At 36.7% G+C, this 19,362-nt stretch overlaps 1 protein-coding gene across 1 annotated transcript in view; it reads left to right on the plus strand.

Moving 5' to 3' along the window:
• Nucleotides 1-19,362, plus strand: part of JMY (junction mediating and regulatory protein, p53 cofactor) — a 107,071-nt gene that overhangs the window by 2,410 nt on the left and 85,299 nt on the right. The gene's annotated exons all lie outside the window — the stretch shown is intronic.

Here is a 19,362-nt window from a genome sequence, read left to right on the forward strand (position 1 = left end):
GTATTTTCAGATATACTCAGTTTCCTCTAATGAACAGTAAAACATACTTATTCAGAGCAGCTTATTATTTTTAGTATTAGTACCAGTCTAGGTTGGACTTTGGGTGGGAAAATTCCCCTTTTTATGGTGTTTGTATTCTTGACATTGTGTTGTCATCTGTTAACTTTGCCTTTATTTATATAATATTTGAATCCTGCTATTAAGGTTAAGAAACTGGAGCCTTTTGGTTTCTAAGACCAGAAGGTCTAAGAAATACAGTTTTTCTTGCTAGATTTGAGAATTCGGAAATGAACTCTTTCTTACTTATTCCACAAGTGCTCTCTTAAAACTTCCGAATCCAGGTTTTCAACTCCTTCCAATTAGTTTATTTTATGTTAAACATCACGCACCTGTATATATGATCCTGGAGATTCAGAATGTTTTTATTTTCTTTTGGATCATCACCTTTCTGGAGTCTGTGTTCTATCTTAGATTGTTTTTGGAAGGAATTGACAGAAATCTTAAATGACCACATACATTTGCTGTGGAGTTTTGCTGATATTGCTCTGTATTTCATTGAAATTGGAAGGACAGAGTTAGTACTTCTTTCTTTTACTCCATTTACAGATACATATTATACTGTTGTTTTTTTAAACTTTGTATTTTTTTAATTCCTAAATCATGTAGGCAGGCGTGTCTGGTTTTAATTTGTTGATACTCAGAAAAAATTATTTTGTTTGAGTTTTTAAATTCAAATTGGGTTAAAAATTAGGGCTGCCAACAGTATAGTTTATTAGCAATTTTCTAGAAGTCTTTCATGGGGTGGTTACAATTTTAAAAAAATATCTTTTTCTAATTACGTTTATATTGACCATAATATTTTATTCTCTTTAACAGAGAAAAATTTAAAGTTTTAAACTGGATTTTGCATTTAGAGAAACACCTCAAAATAAATAAAATTTATTATAAATTCATTGAACATTAATTACATAAACTTTTGGTGCTTAATTTAGTTGACTTGATGGTATTTAAAAAAAAAATAGCTATCAAGGAAATCAACAGGTTCAGTTGTAATGCCCACCTTGATTTCTACTAGAAAGTTGTATTGAAATGATGAAGCTCAGTGTGGGCAAAGGATGATGTGATTAATTAGTGATGTCTGCCATGGACATGATAATGGAGGTATATAGCATACCAGGTGTGTATTTTTTTGTTCTCCAACTGCTTAAATTCTTTGCTATATTAATAGTTTTCAGTAACTTTTTTTTAGGTAAAATCTTCATAGAACTCATGTCATTTTCTATTACTGATTTTATTGAGTTTAAGAATTACATCTAACTGAATGATTTTATATTTCCAATTCTCAAGTTGACTTGTGAAATTGGCTATGGTTTTTTCAAGCTAGATATATTTAGTAAATCAAACACATTCTTAAGTCTATGATGCTTAAAAAATTAAGTTCAGTCATGTTTTTCCTTTAATTTCAATGAATCTATTTTCAGTGAATTCCCTTTTCCCATAGAGCTTCTTTTAAAGGCTTCAACTTAAAGACGACACCTGTTTTTGTTCAGAATGGTCAATCAGTTCTTGAGATGAGTTTTGCAGGTTTTTTTGTTTTGTTTTTTGTTTTTAATAGAACAGACTGCAAATAGAACTGGAACTTCTCAGGCACTGGCCTTGACAATATCTTGAATTTCTCTTCTTTGCCACCCCCTGGTTCGGGGCCACAGATTTTGTGAGCACTCTTAATATTAGTGGACAAAGTAACCAAACAAAAGGATCAGTTTGTTTTTAGTTATTGCAAGAATTTAAAGGGTTTGGAAAAAGTGTCCTTTTAATGTAAGGTTGCGGGTAAATAAGTTTTTATAAAATGATAAATGTAAATTACTCAAAGGACCATGCTATTGAAAAACTAGGAGAAGAATCTCTTAAAACTGTAAATGACTTCTTCAATAAGGAGTTTTTTTTATCAGGAGTTGGTGAATTCCCCATAAATTCCTACGAGAACTTTAATGAGCAAGTAAAGCTTTATATGCATAGGGATATTTGCATTTTTTTTTTTTGGATAGAAGGGCTTTTATCAAACTATTAAAGGTATTTTTTTCAAAAAGAGTTTTAAAACCACAATTGTAAATTACATGCTTTGTGAATTAGCAGCCTTGGCTGGTATGCTTTGTAAACCTTATTGGAGTTTAATTTTTGGAATATACTTATGATTAAATATAGATTAGGAAGTATTCCTATATTCTTATCTTAAGGAATGCTAAAGAATTAAACCTTAAGTTTTCTGCTAAAAGATTTGTTAATAACTCACAGATTTGGTCATCTGACTGTAAATAATAGTTTGTAAGGAGCTACAACTTACACAATACTGAGAAATTATTTTTAGGTTACGTAAGAATTATATACTACTTACTTAGGGCCTCAATCTTGAATGTAAATGAAATGTGAACTTTACTACAGGTTAGGTTTGTTTTGGACTTTTACAAGGGTTTGCTATAAGTAGTGCTATTTGTATAGGAGGCACTCAATCCCTAAATGAATCAGGTGCTACCAAGGCATCTTGGAATGGGTTCAGCAGTGGCCTTGGTTGTTGGTCAGAGTTGATGATTGTACAATAGTGTGTGTGCATGGGTGGCCCTACTGTGGCTTACCTTTGATGAGTAAAGTTTTGTAAATAATTATTTCTGTATAAGGATAACTATTTTTGAAATTTTTATTTATGGTCCTTTAGTAAACCTTAGTCACTGTGATTGTAGGCTTGATTGAGATTTGAAATCAGGGTTCACTTTGGAATTTATTATGTTTGTAAAACTGCCCTCAATTCTAACTTCTTTCCAGTTGAAACCACTGTTTGAGAATAGTGTGTATTTTCAAAAGTAGCCATCTACAAAAAGCACACAGTAACTAGAACCTGCCTAGGGTTTGGAGTCCAGAAGACTTGGATTTGAATACAGGCTTAATCACTTCTTTGACCTGCTTACTTATTTAAACTCTTTAAATCAGAGAAATTGGGAAAATGCTTAAAAGATATTTTAACATTTAATGAATAGAATATGAAAAGGTGCCTAACAAAGTGGCACTTATAAAGGAGATTTCAAAGGAGTGTTAATGATCTCGTCTGTCATGTAATAAGGATTCACCAGCATTTTCAACTGAATATACTTTTCAGGGAATGTATTGGGTTGGCCAGAAAGTTCATTTAGTTTTTCCCCTACAATGGCTCTAGTAGTGCTTAGTTGACTAACTTCATTCGAAACAATTTTGTTAGATTGTTTGGGGACAGGTGTTATATAAAAACTTAACCAAAATCAGTGAAATTTTATGCAGGCTTTTTAATGTTAAAGATGGAAGAAGATATGCAACATTTTCTGCCTATTATACTTTATTATTTCAAGGTAAAAATGCAGCTAAAAGTAAAAAAAAACATTTGCGCAGTGTATGGAGAAAGTGCTATGAGTGATCAAACGTGTCAAAAGTGGTTTGTGAAGTTTCTTGGCACCATTGACATTTTGGCCAAATCAGTCTCTGCTGTGGGGCTGTCTTAGGCATTGGAAGATGTTTAGCAGCACCGCCGGCCTCTCCCCACTAGAAGCCAATAGCGGGAGACAGCTGACATACTCAAAATATCCAAATCAATAAGTCAGTAACTTATTGACAATGTGAAAATAACAAATGTGTCTTATTTTACAGAAAAAACTGTAATGGACATTTTGGCCAACTCGGTAACTAATTTATTGGCTACTTAGGTATTGGGCGCTTTACATTACCTATCTCCTTCCTTCCTTCCTATTATCTTTTCAGCTAAGTGATGTTTTTTTTTATTGTTGTTGTTTTTGTTTTTTTTGACTATTTTGCTGAAGTAGGAGTTGAAACTTTAAGGTGTTACACAGATTTGATCAGCATTAAACAGTTAAAGAGTGACAAAACTGAAGATTCAAACCTAGATTTGTCTTAATCCAGATGTGCACCTTTTCTGCCAAGCATGGTTTCCCTGGACATTAGAAGGGATGTCAGTCTCCACTCCTGAGAATAGAGGAATGCCAGTATTTAAAAATTTTAATAAGTTGAATAATGACTTTTAAATTAAGTTGTCATTTGGTTTATTTCAAATTAATTAGGATAGGCATGGTGTGGGGCAGAGGCTGCATGTTGTGTTTTATTTTATTTTTTAAATATATTTTATTGATTATGCTATTACAGTTGTCCCATTCTTTTCTTCCCTTTATTTTCTTCTGCCTTGTACCCCCTCTCCCACCATCATTCCCCCACCTTAGTCCATGGGTCATATATATAAGTTCTTTGGCTTCTCCATTTCCCATACTGTTCTTAAACTCTCCCTATCTATTTTTTACTCGCAAATTATGCTTCTCGTTTCCTGTACCTTTTCCCTCATTCTCTCCCTCCCCCTCCCTGCTAGTAACCTTCCACATGATCTCTATTTCTGTGAATCTGTTCCTGTTCAAATTGTTTGCTTTGTTTTTGTTTTTTTAGGTTGGTTTGTTGATAGTTGTGAGTTTGTTATCATTTTACCATTTGTATTTTTTATCTTCTTTTTCTTAGGTAAGTTCCTTTAATATTTCATATAATAAGGGCTTGGTGATGATGAAGTCCTTGAACTTGACCTTATCTGGGAAGCACTTTATCTGCCCTTCCATTCTAGATGATAGCTTTGCTGGATAGAGTAATCTTGGATGTGGGTCCTTGCCTTTCCTGACTTGGAATACTTCTTTCCTGCCCCTTCTTGCCTGCAAGGTTTCTTTTGAGAAGTTAGCTGATAGTTTTATGGGAACTTCTCTGTAGGCAACTGTCTCCTTTTCTCTTGATGCTTTTAAGGAGCTTCTCTCCTTATCTCTCATCTTGGGTATTGTAATTAGGATGTACCTTGGTGTGTGCTTCCTTGGGTCTAGCTGCTTTGGGATTCTCTGAGCTTCCTGGACATCTACCATATTTTTTGGACTATAAGATGCCCTGCCCAATTTGGGAGGAAGGAGTGTGTGTCTTACGGTCTGAATGTAGCTTGACTGACTTGCTGTGGGTGGGGGAGGTGGTAGAGCAAGGTCACAGGTTATTAAATATTTTACCACATTTCTTGCTTCAAAATTTTTTTTTCTATTTTCCTCCTCTAAAACCTAGGTGAGTCTTATGGTCTGGTGCATCTTGTCCTAAAATATGATATTTCTTTTGCTCGATTAGGGAAGTTCTCCTTCATTATGTTTTCAAATAGTTTTTTATTTCTTGCTATTCCTCTTCTCCTTCTGGCACCCCTATGATTCGGATGTTGGAATGTTTAAAGTTATCCCAGAGGTCCCTAAGCCTTTCCTGATATTTTGAATTCTTTTTTCTTCATTGTGTTCCTGTTGAATGTTTCCTTCTCCCTTCTGGCTCCAAACTATTGATGTGAGTCCTGGTTTCCTTCCTGTCACTGTTCGTACCCTGTACATTTTCCTTTATTTCACTTTTCATAGGCTTCACTTTCTCCTCTACTTTGTAACGATACTCAACCATTTCCGTGAGCATCCTGATTACCAGTGTTTCGAACTCTGCATGTGATAGGTTGGCTGCTTCTTCATTGCTTAGTTCTATTTTTGGAGGTTTGATCTATTCTTTCATTTGTGCGATTTTTTTTTTTTTGTCTTGGTATACCTGTTACATAGTAAGGTCAGAGCCTTAGGTATTTGGCATGGCGGGGCAACCCACATCAATGCTTTGTGTTGTTGTATGTGGGGCAGGGGTCTGAAAGTTAACAATGCTGCTTGCTTAGCTTTCTGCCAGCTTTCAGTCACTTCCCCTGCTACCCACAAGCAAATTGGGCCCTTCTGGTGCTGATTCCTGGGTGGGTGAGTTTGTGTACATTCTAGGATCCTGTGGGTCTCTCCAACAAACTCTTCTCTGAGGCTGGGAGTTTCTCCTGCTGCCTCAATTGTTCCTCCTGGTTTATCCACACACAAATGTGGGACCTCCCGCTCTGCCAGCTGTCTCCTTTCCTGGTCTACCAGCCACTACTTTGCAGTGAGTCCTCTTTGCCCCAACTGCCTGTCTCGCCCGCGCACCCCACCCCCCTTGCTGGTCTGGGTGAATGTTTATTCTTTAACTTCTTGGTTATCCCACTTCCATACAATTTTCTGTCAGTTTTTAAATTTGTGGTTGTCCTTTTGGTTGTGCGAGGAGGGGCAATGGATCTGCCTGTGCCTGCATCTTGACCAAAGTCCTGCAAGTTGTATTTTAGAATAAAGCATTTGCCTAGGGGTGCAGGGATGGATTTATGGTAAGGCAAGAGTGCCCAATCACTTTTTTCTTTGTATTTTAAAATGATTCAGCGATAAATAACTCCTGAATTCTGGGATTATTTAACAGAAGGCTCAAGGGACTCTAGGAAGACTTTGCTTAATACCTCTCCTCCCAATTATGACTTCCCTAAGTTTTCTGGAAAACTAAGATTCATTATAAAACCCCAAAGCCTTGCTGAAACCCCAACTATATACATTAGAGAAATGACAGTCCTTTACGAGCCCTAGGATGCTGGTCTTTGATTGGGCCAGGGAGCCATGACCCCTGATATTAGGTAGGTGTGAATAGTAGAAGCAGGCCCAGGAAGGACATAATGTAGTTGCCGTGAAGAGAGCTGTTCTGCCTGTATATGCCTGTATAAAAATAGTACAAACTGCTCTCTTGCTGTAAAACACATTTAAGGAATAATGAAGCTAAGAGACTTTTGTGGGATTCTTGAGAATTATAAGTTTGATGAAAGACTTGAAAGCTGGGAGCTGTTAAAATAATGACTTAGGTACTACTCATTGTTTTCAATTCTGTGCTCAAGTAAACTTAGCCATTTTTCATATCACCAAAAAAAGAGATAAGTTTAGAAAAAAGATGAATATATGTCTCTAGGTTACTGCCTCTGTAAAGAAGGAAATGTGGAGGCTGGTGGCAGGATGGTAGTTTTCCTGATAACTAATTTATGTGGTGGTTTCTTTGCTTGCTGTTTACCATCACATGATGCCCAGTCCACCAGATACTTCACAGACATGAAATTGGGTGTGTTTCTTTCTTTCTAAAACAAGGTCAACTCGGATACTTTAGTAGTGTGAATACAAGGGGTGTCTGTGTGTTGAAGGGAGTTGAGTGAAAGGTTCGGTGTGTCAAACATAACAGCTGTGTTTAAATTTGCAATCTTCACTCCCATAATGTTCACGTAACTTTAATTAATCATTTTTTCACTGTTTTCCTTTGTTGCTTTACTTGACCTTTCATTGACTGTAGAATATTATTGCAAGTGGAACTCTAAAGCACAAGGTGGCCTTTATAGTTGGTTAAATGTATTTCTACTTATTTATTCACTTTTTTTTTGTAATGGGAAGTTTCCCATGGCTTGTTTTACTCTTTAATAGACCGGAATCTGCTCCCTCTGAATTTCACCTATTCCCTCAGTTGCTGATAGGAGAAAAATTAAGTTGCAAGGGTAAGAGGCATAGGCAGTGAAGGCTAAAAAATAATTCTTGGAGCTTTTTTGTTGGGGTGGGGTGGGTAGAGGTGGTAAAGTTCATTTGGTTTTTCACACTTCTTATGGGTAACTGTCAGTCAATATCAAGTAGCCTTAACATAGCATCTAAGTTATTAAAACCAGGGAAGATTTCATTCAGCAAAAAGCTAGAAAATTTTGTTTTCCTAAATGTTGAAATTGTCTTCTTATACTTGTCTTTGAATTTTAGATTTTATATGGTCATAATTGCATAATAGACTCTTTTCAGACCATAGTGAGGATTATGTAGACTAGGCTAGGAAATGAAAAGAAGCTTGATGTGCTATATATTTTATAGAGGAGAATAGTCTTAAGAATAAATGTATGAAGTTCCTTTAATGATTTGGGGTTTTATTTTTAACTTTAAGGTTTGAGGGTGATGGCTTGGAGCTTAGTTTATTCAGCAAATAGTGCCCTCATGTAATGTAGGCATTGGGAACAGACAGTGATGAACAAGAATGGTCATTTTCTGTGTGACAATAAAATTGGTTACCAGGTCATTCTGATGATAGACAGGCTTAGTCGAGGTAGAGTGCTTTTTAAGAAGCATCTCACTATATTGTCTTTAATTAATGCTTAGTGGAAAGAAAATTTTTTGGACATGGCTCAGGAAAATCTGTTTTTGTCCTAATTATGATATCTGTTGCTTGGTCTTAGGTTGTCTCTTAGCATCCTCTGGCCTTAGTTCCTTTTTGTTTTCTTTAAGGACTTTAGGGTAGTTTATAGACACAGTGTGCCAAGGGTTGGGACTTGAACCCCTTGTTTTATGTGTTTGTGTCCAAGTTTAGACTGACCTGCATTGATGTGATTATCGAAGTCATAGCACTTCTAATGTTGCTAGTTTTTAGGCTTTGAATGCAGAGGGCATTGGAAGAGGGAGGACTAGTGTTTCTTCCTGTTTGGGGGTTTGTTTTCTGTCCTCACTCTTTGTTCCTTAGCTGTACTTGAAGTTTTTTACGTGCTTTTTCCTATGGTTTTGGTATTAAAACTGCTTTTCCCATCAGTTTTTGATGACTTTTTGAAGTTACACTAATAAAATGAATGTTTAATTACTAACCTTTTCTTTTTCTTCCCCTTCCCTTTGTCCCCTAACTAAGAAGGTCATAACTGGAGTGATCTTTGTGTAGAAAGGTATGAAGGCTTTCACCTTTTTGAATGCTTCCTGTGGGTCAGGCACTGTGGGGAGGTCTTTAAATATATTATCTTGGTTAGCATGTAGATAGAAGTTAAGAGGTAGGGTTCAGGTGACTTTGAGCCAGGGCTTCTCTATTTAACAATGTTGTGAATTTCGGCCAGCCTAATTCTCTCAGTGCCTTAGCTTCCTCATCTATAAAGTGAGGAGAATAATACCACAGCCTCACAGTGATTTAAAAATAGGTTTTATGTAAAATAATTAGAATATTAAACACCTGGTAAATGTTAACTTTTATTTATATTAATCTTCACATCAAACTAAGAGGTAGGGATTTTGTAGTAGAGGAAATAGGTTCAAAGAAATTAGATAAATTTGCCAAATATAATATACCTAGTATATAGAATCTGATTCACATCTGAGCCTAACAGATTCCTGGCTCCTTTCTTAGCTGTTTGGACCATCTTCATCCCTATAGAAAGGGAATGAGGCTGATAAACTTAACCATTGTCAATTTGAAGTGCATGGTTAATGTCTCATCACTGGACAAAACATTTATGGTGGCTGGCTGTTTTTGATAAACTTTGATTATGTACATATATTATAATCATCAGTGTCTGTGATCAGAGAACCTTGTAATCCCAAAGGAAGCTAATTTAAATCTGTGTCTGCATTAAATTCCATTTTATATTAAGCTCCCTAAGGGTGAGTTGGTTTGGACTGTTTGATAATTTTCCTTAAAAGTCTTCATATATATTGGGTTGGCCAAAAAGTTCACTTATTTTTTTCTGTACAATGCCTCTAGTAGTGCTTGGTTGTCTTTAACTTCATTTGAAACAATTCTGTTAGATTGTTTTGGGACAGCTATTATATAAGATCACCAAAATTGATGAGTTTTTGTGCAGGCACTTCAATGTTGAAAATGGAAGGAGATACACAGCATTTTTGGCATATTATGGTTTATTATTTCAAGAAAGGTAAAAAACACAGCTAAAAGGCACAAAAAAGATTTGCACAGTGTATGGAGAAGGTGCTGTGAGTGATCAAACGTGTCAAAAGTGGTTTGTGAAGTTTCTTGGTACTGTTCACAGGTTGGCCAAATAATTCTTTGCTGTGGGGCTGTCTTAGGCATTGGAAGATGTTTAGCAGCACCCCCGGCCTCTAGAAGCCGATAGTGGGAGACAGCTGACATACTCAAAATATCCAAATCAATAAGTCAGTAACTTACAAATGTGAAAATGACAAATGTGCCTATTATTTTATGGGAAGAACTTAATGAACATTTTTGCCAACCCGATATATCTTAGTTTAAGGAAAACTTATTTTGTCCCCAAACATCTCTGAATCCTTTTTTCCACCCTACAGTAGGACTAGGGCATTTGGTGTACTCTGAGCTGACCTAAAATCTACCTCCTCCCTCTCACTCTTTATTTCCATTTGAAGTGATTAGTCTCCACCATTAAATAGATAATACTGTTCTCCCCTTCCTCTCATAACATTACTAAGTAATTGCCTTATTGACTAAAATTTTCTGGCTAGGTGGGCGAGGAAGACAGTTACGGATGTTAACTTCTCTTGTTTTATTTTCATTTGGAAATCCTGCCTCCTTTTTTTCCTTTTATATTAGGTCATGGGAATTTTGCTATTGGAGTTGCTAAAAGAAAATGGAAAGGTTATGACAAGTGGGATTAAAGAAAAGAAGAGAGAAAAGGGGCTAGAATTAACTTCGGAGTAGCAGTATTTAAACTTAAAATATTCATGGGAATGAATAGGACTCATTATTTCAGTAAAAGGAAATTATGTGCCAGCTCGTAGAGAAGCCTGTCTAGATTCTTGTAAATAATGTGTTGTGGAGTCTCTGGCTCCTGGGAAGGTGTTGGCTCATGAGCAGGTTTTACTCTATACATTGAGCCTTGTGAGACCTAAAATTTGAAATAAGACTTTTATTTGTTTTAAATGAAATTGCCTTTTTAAAAAAGTGCTGGCATTTGTTTTTTGTTTGCTCTTGCAAAATGTATTCTCATTTTTCACTGCACTTATACAAATTTATCTCTATTTTGGGTAGCCATTTTTGTGGGTTGTGTTTTTAAGGAGTTCGGCCACCACTTAAAATACTGTCTTTATGGGGAAAAACAAAAACACAAATGTGCCTTTAGGGTACAACTTGTTTAAAAATCAACTTTCCTCCATCTTTATTTATTTAGTATGTTTTTCAGAGGATTCAGAATTCTATTTCTTATGAAGAGAAATTAGGTATTTGTATATGCTGATTTTTTTTTCAAGTGAATTTATTTGAAATTTTCCATTCATGTTTGATTAAGAAAGAGTTGAAAATTAATCTGGTTTAGGACAGTTGGCACATATCTTCAGTATTTTTTTTAATAAATGTGATTAATTTTATCCTATAGATATAATATTGAATTTTATAAGTGTTCTTATCACAGGGAAGGTCAAGCATTTTAGGGTACAGGATCTAGATGGGTAATGTAGATTTTGCTTTATCTTGCCTCTGAATTATATACATAAATATAAGTACCCTGGCTAACTAAACCAGTCTTTCTGAAATGGGAAGCCATTTGTATAAAATATGTGCCAAGCTTACCCCAGTCTTGATCAAAGAACAGCACTGTCATTGCAAATGGTTTTTTCCTGGAGGTGATTCTAAACCTCTTTTCTAGCTTAATGACTTGAAAAGTGTAGCAGGGCTGGACATACTGAAATACTTGTAAGGTAAAGTAGCATCCTGGAAAGTACATAGTTGGAAAGAAATAGTTGGTAGATGGAGGGTTGTGCCACAGGTCATAGTTTTTGGAGTTGTTATAAATTGTTGATTTTTATTCATTTCCTATGTAATACATGGATAGGTTGTTTTTAAAACTGGTGTTTAATTCTGTATACATCTGTGTGTGTGTCCTCGGAGTCTTTTTTTTTTTTTTTCCTGGCGTCTTAAGATTTTAAGTTGTGTACTCTCTTTCTGCCCTGTGGTCATCTTTCATCCCAAAGCTCTAGTCCTGCATTTCCAGCTTTCCTTTGCACCTGGATATCCTGATGTTCTCCTATTCATTTCATTTATCCAGAGCACATACTCCACCTGCCCTCCCCGACTTGATCTGTGGCTCTGTCTGGTGCAGCCACTTTTAATCTGAGTCTTTGCCATTTCCCTGGAAATGCTTCACTCCCATCAGTTCTCAAAACTGTTCAGTTCTTCCAAATCTGGTGTTTGCTGGTTATTATTGATTATGTCAACTGATCAGTTTTACAACAGTTTTTTCAATGTGGGCAAAACAACACATTTTATGTACACTTTGATTTGTAAATGTATACCGATTCAGAAAAGTTAAATACAAATTTTAGAACTGAAGAACTGTGGAATCACACGTATTAGTTAACTGCTTCCCCATGTTGCTCCTGCAGCCATGTTAGCTTAATCTCTTACTCTCTCATCCCTAGACTCGTTTTAGCTTTCTTCCAGTGTCTTTGCAATGTAGACTTTCTATATTTTGCTCCCAAACACACACATGCACACCCAGTGAACGCTTCCATTCCTGTAGACAGAGTCCAAATTCCTAGCATTCAGGGTCATTTTGGTTAGCTAGCCAGTCTTATCTCTTCTCCATGTGAACCTTTTATTATCCTAGCCAAGCTTTTTTAACCATTGTTCACTGAACTCTTCATATGCCATGCTCTATTACAGGACCCTCCTCCTTCCCCCATGTCTTGAGTTTTTGATTGTCTAAGTTCCACCTATCTTTCAGGAGCTAGATAAGATGCATCTCCTGTAGAAACTCATTTCTGACCACTGTCAGAAATTCAGAAATCGAGAGGTCTTACGTTATATATCGTCTATGACTGCTGCCCTGTGGTTTTCTCTTTATGGAAGCTTCCTGCCATTTAAAATACATTGTAAGTCCCTAAGAGACAAAGATGTGTTTTGTTGTTGTAGGTTTCTAATGCCTCAAGTTCCTCAGTGCTTCTTTACACGGCAGATGTTCAGAATATATTCTTTGGTCTGTTTTAAAGTTGGTTTCTGTACATGACATGTTTGCATGTAGTTAACATTTTAACTAAAAGCATGTATTTCCCTGGGATTAAAATGAAGTCAAATTCACCACTTATCTATGAAGTAAAGAATCTGAAAATAAATAAATAAATATTTATTTATTTATTTAATTTTTTAGAAGATTTTATTTATTTAACTTTAGAGGGAAAGGGAAGGAGAGAGGGAGAGAAATACCAATGTGTGGTTGCCTCTCGTGCGTCCCCTGCTGGGAACCGGGAACTGGGAACTGGCCTGCAACCTAGGCATATGCCCTTTACTGGGAATCGAACCGTGATCGTGTGGTTCACAGGCCTGCGCTCAATCCACTGAGCTATACCAGCCAGGGCTGAAAATAAATATTTAGAATATCAGGATAAACCATTACTGTCAGTAGCCCTTACACTATGTAAAATTAGATTTTAGCATTTGTAGTTTTTAACAAATAATGATTAACATAGAAATAACATAAAAAGATTTTTTAACATATCCTCAAGCTTTTATTGTCACATAGTAAAACAAAATATGAAGCTTAGTACTGGCTCACTTGGCCCTTTCTCTCCTTATCTTCTCCCAGTTCAAAATGCTAGCATTTCTTAGTAGCCAGTATTATCTTAGGTATGAGTTGGGTGCCATGCATTTAAGCCTCAGCACAATCTTTGTAGTTTTAGTCTTTTTGTGGAAAATTGGCTTAGTCTGCTAACCACAGCCACTCTGCTTCCTGTCGTAATGCCACTCTCCCTGTGCATACAGAGAATCCTTGCCCGTCTTGTTCTGTTACTTCGTAGGGTTGATGCCTGCCATACTACTTACAGAAAGTCAGGCGGGTGTTAGGAACGTTTACCATTTTCGTGAGAAAGCTGTTGGCACGGAAAGCTGATTTAACACCTTTACAAAACAGTAACAGAGTTGAGCAGTGCTTTGTGAATGGAAAATTTGTGTGATATTAGTCCTTACTAGCCAGTTAAGGAAACAGGTAGATCACTACCTGTTTCTGGTAGATCTAAGGGATGGGGAGTTCCCAGGACCACACATCCAGCTTCACTGCTAGGATAGACCTATTCCTTTCGAGCTACCCCAGTGCTGGTCCTGAATCACCTCTTTTCATAATTATTTGCATGTCTTAATAATAATGTAATGGTGAAGATATTATTTGTGGAATATGTTGCTTCCTAAATACGGAGGCGTTCAGTTTTGGGTTTGACACATTAGAGATGGGAAGAAATTTATGAAGCTCTCCACAAAAGTGTCTAGCTTCTAAATTTTATATCTAGGACTTTGAAAATTATTCCAAGATCTTTGAGGATAGTAGCAGTTCTATAATCCTGAAGTCAGAGAGATGATCCTGGAAGTATGATGGGCAGTGTACAGGATGGGGACTCCTGAATCTAAGCACAGTAGGTGACTTCCTCTCCTATATTTGTAATGGGTTACTGGGTTAGAAACCAAGTTGACTAGCCCTAGGGAGAGGAGTAAGTGGCACAGGGTGGTTTTGCAGTTTTCTCTGTTGTAGTGATTATTTTAGGGTCATGAAAAAATGTTTTCAACCGTTATCAGCGACTCCTTTAAAGAGCCTGATAAAAGATGGGGGTCCTTGCCCTAGAGAAGTTTTGCAATAAGCTGAGCTTTATTTTAAGAATCAGAAATTGAGACCTCATAGGTTAAGAGCCTAGTATCAGGATTAAATCAGAGCCCCCCCCCAAAAAAAAAGGTATCCAGAGAACAAAATAACTTTCTGAAATTGCATGAGAGATGTGTCGGTTTTTGAAGCAGGAACTATCTAGGCCCCTGTCTTCAGCCTGCCCCTTCTTTCCTCTGCATCTCTGTATTGTACATCTTTTTGTTTGTTTGTTGTGAGTTCTGTTCTCTTTATTCTTTGTGTGTCCTTTTGTAGGTTTTTGGTTTGTAGTTACCATAAGGTTTTTGTATATCAGTCTATATCTATAGCAGTTTATTTTAAATGGTAGGTACTTAAATTTGAATATACTCTAAAAGTACTAAAAGTACCCCTTTCCACGCTTTAAGTTTTTGGTGTCATATTTTATTTTTATTTATTATTTATTTATTATTTAAAAATATATTTTATTGATTATGCCATTACAGTTGTCCTATTCCCCCCTTCACTCCCCTCCACCCTGCACACCCCTCCCCCACCATTCCCCCCCTTTCGTTCATGTCCGTGTGTCCCATGTTCTTTACATTCTGTATTTCCCACAGTATTCCTGCCCTCCCCGCTGTCTTGAAATGAAGGGAAATGCACAGGAAACCAATAGTGATGGAAGGGGGACTGGGACTCAAATCAAGGGAGTGGACCAGAAGGAAGAAACAGCCAAACAGAAAAGAAGGAAGAAACAAGAATTCAAAAAAATGAGGAGAGGCTTAGGAACCTCCAGGACATCTTTAAATGTTCCAACATCTGAATTATAGGGGTACCAGAAGGGGAAGAAGAACAGCCATGAGTGGAAAACTTATTTGAATAAATAATAAAGGAGAACTTCCCCAATCTGGCAAAGGAAATAGACTTCCAGGAAATTCAGGAAGCTCAGAGAGTCCCAAAGAAGTTGGACCCAAGAAGGAACACACCAAGGCATATCATAATTACATTAGCCAAGATTAAAATGGAGAGAATTCTAGAAGCAGCAAGAGGTAAAGGGACAGTCACCTACAAAGGAGTGCCCATCAGACTGCCAGGGGATTTCTCAAAAGAGACCTTACAGGCAAGAGGGGTTGGAAAGAAGTATTCCAAGTCATGAAATCCAAAGACCTGCATCCAAGCTTGCTCTATCCAGCCAAGCTTTCATTTAGAATGGAAGGGCAGATAAAGTGCTTCTCAGATAAGGTCAAATTTAAGGACTTCATCATCACCAAGCCCTTATTATATGAAATGTTAAAGGGACTTATGTAAGAAAAAGAAGATGAAAAATATGAACAGTGAAAGGACAGCAAACTCACAGTTATTAACAACCACACCTAAAACAAAAGCAAACTAAGAGGACAGCTAGATCAGGAGCAGAACCATAGAAATGGAGATCACATGGAGGGTTAGCAACAGGGGAGTGGAAGGAGGAGAAGCGGGGAGAAGGTAGAGAATAAGTAGCATAGACGGTAGGTAGAAAAAAAAATGATGTCATATTTTAGATGTTTTTGTGTTTTGTATCTTTTACTATGTACTGTAGTTTGAGTTGAGTTTAGTACCTTTGTTTTTTGGACCAAAATGCAGTAGCTTTTTAAATGTCTGATTTGCTGTATTTATTAACTGTTTGGCTTTATCTGTGATATTTTTCTTTTCTCATATTTTCTTATTTCTGGTTAGTGTATTGTGCTTTTTGATATTGTGTTGGTTGTACTTGAGTCCTCGTGAAGTCATCCTTTGAAGGCATGTTACATTCTCATTCACATCCACCTACATTCTGACTTGGTTTGTGTCCATCAGTGGGTTTTCTCAAATTGAGCAAACCTGCATTTTCCACATTTTAAATTCAGGCTTTACCTAACACCCCAAATATTCTTAATCCTAAATAATCCAACTCTCTCCATTTTTTCCTATTCTTTGTGTGTGCTATGCACACACATTTTGCAGTTTATATGACCTATAGATGCAGTAGCTTAAGTTTATTTCCTGGATTTTGTCAGTTTGGGTTAGCAAAATAGAAAAGCAAATTTTATTATAACAGGTTAGTGGTTAGGTTCTTTTACCAGTTGAATTCTCTCATCATGGGTTATAGGAAGTGGTTTAGACTAAAAAGTTTTAATCTTAGTAAACTGCATCTTTTAAAGTTTTAAAATGCATTTCCTTGACTTTAAGATTATTTGCAGGTATTTAGATTAAAATAGATTCCCAGTGGAAGCTGTAATTGGTTTTAAGGTAATCTAATGTTGGAAAAACATGAAACTTTATAGCAAAGAAGACAAATTAATAAATTAGCAGTGTTAGTTGAGATGCCTTGGGCTTCTCTGCAAGAGTATTAGGTTTAGTTGCTGCATAATAGCATTGTAAAGTACTATTCTGTTTGAGGATAAAAGGCATATGGGAAATAATATATAAATGTGTTTAAAATAACTGATTTTCTTTCTCTTTGAATGCACATAGTTGTGTACAGTGAAATTGTGACTTAAACATACAGTGACTTGATGTTTTTGTTGGCAGAAAGTTGTATCTGAACTGTTTGGAGAGTTAACATTTACTTCAGTGTCTGTAAGAAGAGCTCAAAGAAACCTAGTGTCTTGAGGATTATCTTACTGTTGAATCGTGGCATTTGATCACTTATAAATGACTGGGGAATTTTATTATTGACATGTTGCTGTTTTGGGTTTTTTCTCATTCTTTTAACAGTTCTGCTATTCCTAAAACTGTGTTGAAAATCATTTCAAAGAAAGTGTTCCTTTTTCTCCCCACCCCCCCCCAAGATTTGATTTTATTTATTTTTAGAGAGAGGGCAAGGGAAGGAGAAGAAAGAGAGAGAAAGAAGCATCAATGTGTGGTTGCCTCTCACATGCCCCCAACTGGGGACCTGGCCCACAACCCAGGCATGTGCCCCGAGTGAGAATCAAACTGGTGACCCTTGGGTTTGCAGGCCTGCACTGAATCCACTGAGTCACACCTGCCAGGACTGAAATTGCTCCTTTTTCATTCAAGTGGAATAAAAGCTAAAGAGCTTCTGTGAATGTACATTTTCTTGTAAGGAGAGAATTATTGCCTTTAAAACTATAAAAGAATAGCTTATAATTTATCATAAGGACTATCATTGTAGCTTTTTTTTTTTTTTTTTTTTTTTAGTTTTCTTGTTCTATCCTTCTTTAATTTGGTTATGATGTTTCTGATAATGCTGCAGTCTTAAGGTGGTAAAGCTGTGGTGGAAGTGAGTACCTTCACCACCAGTTAGAATTAATTTCTGGAACTTGAGAATAGTGTTGTCATTGTAAATTTAGCATTCACACAGATGCTATTACTTTCATAATCCTATTTTTCAACTGTAGCTTAACATAGCCGATTCAACACAAGATTTATCTATTTGTGAATAGTAGGCAGGTGGGCACAAAAAGAGAAGCATGTATTTTCTTATTTCTCACACCTTATCTTTTGGAAAAGTTGTGTAGTTTTGGAAATTGTGGCAAAGGGGATAACTTAAATTTTCTTTTCTTTGAAATTGTTCAGTTACACTTGTCCCAATCCCTCCCCTGCCCCACACACTACCACCACCACCACCCCTCAGTCAGTCCCCCTTTATACATGTTCCTTGTTAAATTTCCTTTTTTAAAAAATTTATAAGCCAGAAAAACCTTTCATTCAGGAAAGTAGAGGCGGAATAGATGCAGGGGTGTCCAACCTTTTGGTGTCTCTGTGCCACACTGGAAGAAGCAGAGTTGTCTTAGGCCACACATTAAGTACATTGCAACATGTAATCACAAAAAAGTCTCCTAGTGTTTTAAGTAAATTTACGATTTTGTGTTGGGCTACATTCATAGCCATCTGGAGCTGCATGTGGCTTGCAGGCCACAGGTTTGTTTCTAAAACCTTCCTTAAGACGTGCAGATGGCTAACAAACGTACAAAAAGATGTTCAGCATTACTAATTATTAGGGAAATGCAAGTCAAAACCACAATGATGGGCAGGGCTGGGAATACAAGAAAGAAAACTGTACTTGAACAAGAGTTAAATAAAAATAAAAAAACACAAATCACAATGAGATATCATTTCATACCTGTTAGAATGGCTATTATCAAAAAGATAAATAACATGTGTTGGAGAGGATGTGGGAGAAAGAGGAACCCCAGTACTTTGTTGGTGGGATTGTAAATTGCTACAGCCACTGTGGAAAACAGTATGGAGGTTCATCAAAGTATTAAGAAAGGAACTACCATATTATACAGCAATTCCTCTTCTGGGTATATATCTGAAAAACATGAAAACACTAATTTGAAAAGATACATGTACCCCTTTGTTCACTGCAGCATTGTTTATAATAGCTAAGATACGGAAACAATCAGTGTCCATGATGGACAAAATGGTTCAAGTTAAAGATGTGGTATATACAGTTAACCCTTGAACAAGTCAGGTTTGAGCTGCTCAGGAGGACTTTTCTCACCAAGGGTATATTCATTGATTTTAGAGAGAGATGATGGGGGTTGGGGTGGGGGAGAGTGAGTGAGCGAGTGCAAAACATTGGTGTGAGAGAGAAGCATTCATTGTTCAGCTGCCTCCCCTATGTGCCCCAACTGGGTTTGAATCCGCAGCCTAGGTTTGTGCCCTGACTGGGGAATCAAACCTGCAACCTTTTGGTGTATGGGAGGCACTCCAACCAACTTAGCTACCTGGCCAGGGCATAAACTTCTTTTGTTATACTTTAAAAAGTAAGCACACATAGTAAAATATAAAATTATGTCTTTTTTAAAAAATATTTTTTATTTATTTATCTTTAGAGGGGAAGGGAAGGAGAGAGGGAGAGAAATATCAATGTATGGTTGCCTCTTGTGTGTCCTCTGCTGGGAACTGGCCCGCAACCCAGGCATGTGCCCTGACTGGGAATCGAACCGCGATCATGTGGTTCACAGGCCTGCCCTCAATCCACTGAGCTACACCAGCCAGGGCTAAAATTATGTCTTTGTATAGGTTTATATCGTGGTTCAAAAATTGCTAGACTTTGATTTATATTAGCTTCAGGTTTACAGAAAAATTGATCCAAAAATACAGAG

This window comes from Sturnira hondurensis, unplaced genomic scaffold (assembly GCF_014824575.4).
Source record: "Sturnira hondurensis isolate 20B ecotype Veracruz unplaced genomic scaffold, ASM1482457v3 Scaffold0021354, whole genome shotgun sequence".
NCBI classification, from domain to species: domain Eukaryota; kingdom Metazoa; phylum Chordata; class Mammalia; order Chiroptera; family Phyllostomidae; genus Sturnira; species Sturnira hondurensis.